Below are 6,947 nucleotides of genomic sequence, written 5' to 3'. Positions count from 1 at the left end.
ATAGCATCGGCTCCAGTGACTAAAATGCTCCTGCTTTCTACTCTGACATGATGCTGTCTTTTCTTATGACTTGCTGGCTTAATAAAAATTATATCTTGTCCTTTAAAACTATTGTGATGATGCAAGTACAGAATTTCTATAAGTCTATTGTGATGATGCAAGTACAGAATTTCTGTAAGTATGTCATGACACTTGCAATTTAACATCTTTAGCCTCATCTACCTTAACTTTTGAAGTTACCATCTGTTATTGAAGCTGTGTGTGATCAGGAAAAGCTGAGCTGAAACCCTGTTCTCTAACTTAGTCCTGCCTAAAGTAAACTAGTGATGTTACTACTTGGCTTTTCATTTTATTCTGATCCCGCAACATTGGAGGAAATGGAAGAGAATGATCATTCTGGTACACAGGCCTTGATTTGGAGACGTTGCCATCATTAGCCACAAAGCTCACCATTTTCTGTGTAATGTAGCTGGGAAGAAATAAGTGGTGAGAAGACGTTCTTCCACAAAGTCATACTAGTACTTGCATTGCCTGTGCATCTTAACATTTGAAACTAAGGTACCCCCTTTTTTTTTTTTTTTTTTAAACTTGGATTTTTTTAATCAGAAGAATGGAATGAATTGTGAGCACATTGCTTATGTTATTACTTACCCAATGCGCTGAATGTTTGATCTTTCTTGCGTAAGTGTGATAAAATTGATATATAATTGTGGAAGAGAAGTAAAAAAAAAAAAAAAAAAAAAAAAATCAAGGGTTTTTTTTTTAATTTTTTTTTTAACTTATCAAGAAGAAAGTTTTGACATAACAGAGAAATTTGAAGTTAGTGGGCCCGTAGGGTTTTAAAGTAATACAGTGTAAAACTTGAAAGCTGGAGCCTGAAATGCAGAAGTTCAGTTTGCCTTCTGTTTCTCCACTAGCGTTTGCATGGATTGAATTAATGTTGCTGCTGAATTTACTCTGCAGTTCTTACTCCTTGTAGTAGTCATATGTAAGTGTTACGTGCTATCTGGGCAGCATAGATAATTTAGTGTCTTAGTTTAAGCCATAATAGAGCAGCATCTCTTTAATCCCTACCAAGGGGGTCAGCAATATGCAATTGGACCCAAGGAGATTATATTCATTTATTAAACCAGGTTTTATGAATGTTAAGACTGTGTAGAGTAGCTTCAGAAACTTGTCAGTTAGCCATTAGAAATTAGTGTTAGTTGTTGAGATGATTTATTGATTAAGAATGTAGTGAACTGTTAAGTTCATTGGATTCAAACACCTTTGACTTTGTCCTGCAGTCTCCAAGGGGAGCAAAATGAAACCAAGTAAAACGGTGAGACACCGGTGGTGTTATAAAGCAATCCAACAGGCATGGAGAATGCTGTTTGTGCCATGTGACATAAAATAAGTTATATTGTTTGCCCCAGGAGATCAGACAATAAGATCAAGAGAGTTATCAATCTCTTGATCAATCAATCTGTAATAAATTTATTTGCAGGCCTCAGTCTCTGAATTGGCAAAATCTGTTACTGCCAAAGCATTTTGTTTGCCTCGTTGGAATGCTCAATATTAATTTCCTTGTCCCATTTTGGTGTTTGAAGAGCATTTCAGCCAGCAGTACTTCTACAAAACATCTGAGTGTCTATTTTATGGATGATCCTGAATTTGCAGAGTATTTAAGTTGCAAGCTGGTGGAGGGGTAGAAAATCTGCTGGTTTATTTTATTGCTGGCAGAGAGAACTTATCCAGACATTTGTAACTCTGTTAACCACTTCTTATTACATTTCAATAGTAGGGAATTTATTGTAATAATTGAGACAGGTGAAAGTCAGATTTGACATGATAGTTTTCAAGGTAAGGTGTTTGTTCTCGCATCTTGTTTTGAAAAGGGATAGGCTGTTTGTCAGGAGGGAAGATGACGTGGTATGTAATGGGGGGAAGGTGAGACGCATGACTTGTCTAGCACTGTCTCTACATGCAGATCAAAAGATAAACAACTGAATCTCAAAGTTTGAAATTGCAACAAGATTCAAAATAGTCACTACAAGCAAACCTCAGTGTTAAATCTGGAAATGTCATCTAGGGGATTTTTCTAGCTGTTTTCCGAAAACCTGTGAAGAGATATAGAATGGAGTATCATGGGTTGGTGTGAAACTGTCTCTCAGGCTTGATGCAGCTTTGTAGAAGTGCAGCAGAATATGTACGCACAGAGCAGTGATTTCCATAACTGTCTGTAACAGGGTGTAGAATGCTGAAAGAGTGTAGGGCACTCAGTGGTTAGCATCAAGTTATGCAAGAATGAAGGACAAAGATATTTTGGGGCCACTGAGTACTTCAGCAGTGACTGAACAGGCACATGACCTTGGGTTAACAAGATAATGCAAGAGAAGCCAGACAGCCATTTCAGTATTCCATAGGCGTGTAGCTGTCTTCCGTACCGCTCTCCCTCGGTACCAATGTAAGTAAGTAAGGCTAATACATTAAAAAGTTTGACATGAGAGTAATATAGTTAACATTAGGAGAAATTAATTATTTATTTGGGTTACATTGTTGTGTTTATTTTAATTTACTGTAATGTGAAAACAAAATAACCTAAATAAAACTGAAAGAAAGAATGGCATTTAAATACCTGAGTCCAGGATTTAAATCACTTTTTCAAGGAACAGGGAAGATCTAGGATTTACAACAGACAGTTATTAAAAGGGAATGTAGAGAGAGGCAAGCAGAGAGATAAAGTACTAAGTCAGCCAGAGGGAAATGCTGCAGAAAGATGCCTGGACTTCAGGTTTTTCTCTGAGGGGAAAACTTGGCGCAGGTGGGCACTGCAGTTGCCTATGCTGAGGCATTTACAGCCCCAAACTATTTTTTGTGAGTATCTCAGTCATGCCTTTGGGGATAGGCAGCTAGTTTATCCCTGCCTTGTGAAGCCTACTTGAAGGACGGCTTCACAAGCCACGTGATGGCCCTGGCTCTCTTCCTCTCTCTAGTGCATGGAGCATGAGTTCGAGATGCAGGAGTCTAAGCTTTGCTTGTTTTTTCCCTGCACCTGTGTACAAAATGAATTGGCGGCCTGTGCTCTCCAGCCCTTTGACTTCAGTCTGAATAAACTGCTTGAAAACATAGCTATAAACTAGTTTGGGGAAGAATCTGTCTCTCCTGTTAAAGCTGTGCTGGTTTTCAGCCATGAAATCAAGGTTTACGGACCAGAGGTAACATGAGAGAGAGAACGCTACTTGTAGCCTGCTCATGAGGGCATCCACGCTCTGGAATGAAACTGTGGATACCAGCATGGCTTCTGGGATTTTTTGCGGCAAATGTATGGACTTCCTGAAATATGGCACCCCTTCTTACCTTCTTCCTCCCTCTGTCACCCTCTCGTCCTGGGCCTCAACATCATAAAATGCCACACATCTTGCCAGCCATTGGAAGGAGAAAGAAAACAGAATAATTTTGTGAAGTTGCTGATAAATACCAGTGTATTTTTTTGTTGTATTGCATTGTATCAGTAACTCAAGATTTTCATATTCCTCTCCTGTGTTTAATAAGGAAGGTATATTGTAGCCTTAGACGCTGATGTTGGAAACCGCTTAAATAGGGGATTATATCTGCCTTTTGTTGAGGCAGTACCACGTACGTGCCTAACTATAAGTTTAAACATAAAATTAAGAATGTTCTTGTGTGCTGTCCTCGCTAAGGGGATGCTCTCCTGAACAGATGTGTTTCTACTGATGACAAGTCATGCTGTTCTGATGTAGAAATCTTCTTACTAATTGCCAATGAAAATGTGTTTTGATCTTTTTTTTAACTTAGTTACCTCCTTGTTTACTATGATTCTAAATAATTCTAAATAACAAGTCTAAAAAATTGAAGCTACAACTATTCAGAAAAGTATGGAAGGCTTATGTCTGTGTGGTGCTGTAGTGCATAGTTCGGGATTAAAGCAAAATACCAGGTTAAACTTCCAGTTTAAAACCAGTTCTACTGATGAATAACGCTGTCAAGCATCACTTCACCCGTGCGTATGGGAACGGCTCTTCTGCAAAGTTCAGAGCTGTTTCTCTATTCCTGAGTTTTCATTCACAATTTTTAAATGAACCTGTGACTACTCTAACAATGTTTGAACTGAAAGTTTCCCGCAAACTCTGAAATATATAGTACTGGTTCATACAGTTTTTCCTCTCTCCTCTTCCATGCTTCTTTCCCTTCCTCCCTTCTCGCTCCCTGCCAGCCTTTAAGTTGCAGGTTGTTCACAAAGTTAAATTTGAATTTCATGGTTTGGGCTTCTCTTCTTATTAGCAGAACAGTGCACAACAGAGATTAATACCTACCTGTTTTTTCAAGGGTTCATGCCTTGTACACCATGGCAATTTGGAGGCATAGGACTTTTTCCAGCTGTTGAGGGTAAAGATAACATCTTACTTGTGTCTTACTGTGACTGCTACAGAAGACTGTATTCAGCATTTCTTATTGCAGTACCATTCAGTGCTTGTCCCTTTGTTCTTTTGAAGTCTAGGATGTGTGTGCTCTTTTCTAAGTGCAGCAGATTTGTTTGGTTTTGAATTGCAAGTATTTCTAATGGGACATTGGATGCCATCTATCTCTGTCCTTGTAATTTTTTTTTTCTGTATGCGTGTTGCGTTTTTCCTCTGTGCGTTGCCCATATCTAACACTAATCAACTGACTTTAGAGAGATGTAGGAGTGAAACAAAAAGTATGTGCAATAAACTTTTAATGCAAACTATTTTAAAAGAGCCGAATCATAAAATTCAATTCGTTTAAAACAATGAGCTTTCCTGAAGACGAGATTCTAAAAACAAAGCAGTAGATCAACAAGGTTCCTAAATTTCAAGTAGCACACTGAAACATCTAAATCACAATTATTTCTACTGTGTGTGTTGAACAGATTGGTGGCGATCATTGCTGCTGGGTAAATGCCTGCCTCCAGAAATTGATGAGCATTTTGCATCTGATGCCAAAAGGAGTTGAGATTTTACTGTTTTGTGGGTGTAGGAAGTAAACAGCAAGAAGTTTGACTTGTCTGTCCAGGGAATAGGGGATAAGACTCTGGACTATTCTCCATCCTGGTGTCTGTCATAACAATATCCTTCCTTAATGTTTACCAAATGCTTTCCTCCCCTTGCTGCATCTTATCAAAAAGAGATGTTGCAGTCAGAGAGCACTGCGCAAAGGACTATTTTGTAGTCTCCTGCTGGCAGGGCCCCCGTGAAGGGACATGTGTTACGTGGAGAGGAAAGGAGGACTATTTGTGGGCAGTTTTGCTGGGTTCCTGCAAAAGTAAGGATGCAAGGGGGCCTAGAGAAATTCAGAACTAACCGTTATACCAGCTTCCTTTGGCTGTTTTGCTGCTGTCCGCTCAGATGGTGCAGCAGCAGTGTCCCAGAAACCTCTCTGGACGTTATTTTCCAGAGGCATGAATCAGCTCTAGGTGGCCCTGTTTGCTGACACTGAAGTCTGCAAATGGAAACAAGTTGTTGATGCTTTTTGTTTCTTTCAAAAAAGATGAAAAAAAGAAGTGGGGCGAGAAGAAAATGGAAAAAAGCCATTGTGTATGGCTCCCTGTTCTGTGAACACCCATATAATGCTGAGCAATGTCCCCTACTAGAATTTGAACAGGGGCTGGGAGTGGTATTAACGGTCCATACAGGATATTTGAATGTTTAACAGTTGATGCTGAATATCAATTTTGTTTCAATTATACCAAGAATGTTTTTCAGTTTTTCTTTCACAAGATAAGTCATACATCTTCCATTATCCTGGCACTAAATAATTTTGCTACACATTGGGTTGTCATTTTACAGTTGCCCCTGTGGAATTTATTTACTTTTTAAGTTGGCACCTTTCTTGTGAATGTAATTGAGTCATTTGTTTGGAATGAGTGAAATTTTAGTTTCACCCATGTCTCATAAGTAAAGTATATATGTATTCAGGGAGATAAAAACCTCTAATTTAAAGCTTGCCACATAAAAAGTCATATTCAGTCTCTATGTTTCTGTTGAATTCTACTAGCATAGTACAGCAGTACAGTGTAAGCTGTGAGACGTTATCTAGTTCTCTATACACGTCTGTATAGGTAGATGATACTAACGAGCTCCATTTACCAAAGGGAAGAAATAACAGAATAATCCTCCCTAATATGTAGAAACTCAGACTTAACTCCCAGTCGAATAAATTCACAGCTATATGGTACTAAGGAGAATGATATTTTAGACTTAGGTGGCAGACTGGTCTGTTAAAATAATATATTGTACTAAAACCAGTAAATGCAAGATGTCCATTAAAGTAATTGAATATTAATATGTCTCAGTGCTGCTGAAGGTGAAGGACAAAAATGAATGTAGAAACATATCAAGAATGAGACAAAAAGACAAGCTAGGAATGCCATAGCATGTGTTGCTTTATTTATTGCAAATACTGGCCAACGAAGAGATACAGAAAGTGACACAAAGACAGTTACCTATGAGATCTTTTAAACTGTCTATGGAACCGTCTCAACAAATTCCTGTTCAACAGTTTGCAAACCAATCTTTTTTGTCAGGTATTAGCATAGGCGATTCTGTTAAGATTACCACCAGAAAATACATACGTTTTATCTTCCCTTAGCTCCTTTCATTTGCAGCATCTATTCACAGAAGTGGAACTACAGATGGAGAACTTCTGAGGTCATTTAGTCTAGTCAGTGCTATTTAGGGTTTGTTGCTTACACAGCCAGGGAGTATAAACCCATTGGTGTTCGAGATTTCCCAGTAGTGGGCTGCTTCATGATGGATACCTAAACTGAAAATGTGCTCCTTAATAATGCCTGCTTCCAAAGAGTTAGCATCTGAGGAGTACTTCTGGGTTCTCAACAGCCCTGAGCACAGAACCTGACAGTATATAACTTTTATTTCTGTTGGTTTACTTGAGTCAATACAGTTGGGAGTTACAGAGGGGCCACAGCT

Source organism: Aptenodytes forsteri, unplaced genomic scaffold (genome assembly GCF_000699145.1).
Source record: "Aptenodytes forsteri isolate BGI_AS27 unplaced genomic scaffold, ASM69914v1 Scaffold114, whole genome shotgun sequence".
NCBI lineage: Eukaryota > Metazoa > Chordata > Aves > Sphenisciformes > Spheniscidae > Aptenodytes > Aptenodytes forsteri.
This window is presented reverse-complemented; position numbering follows the sequence as displayed.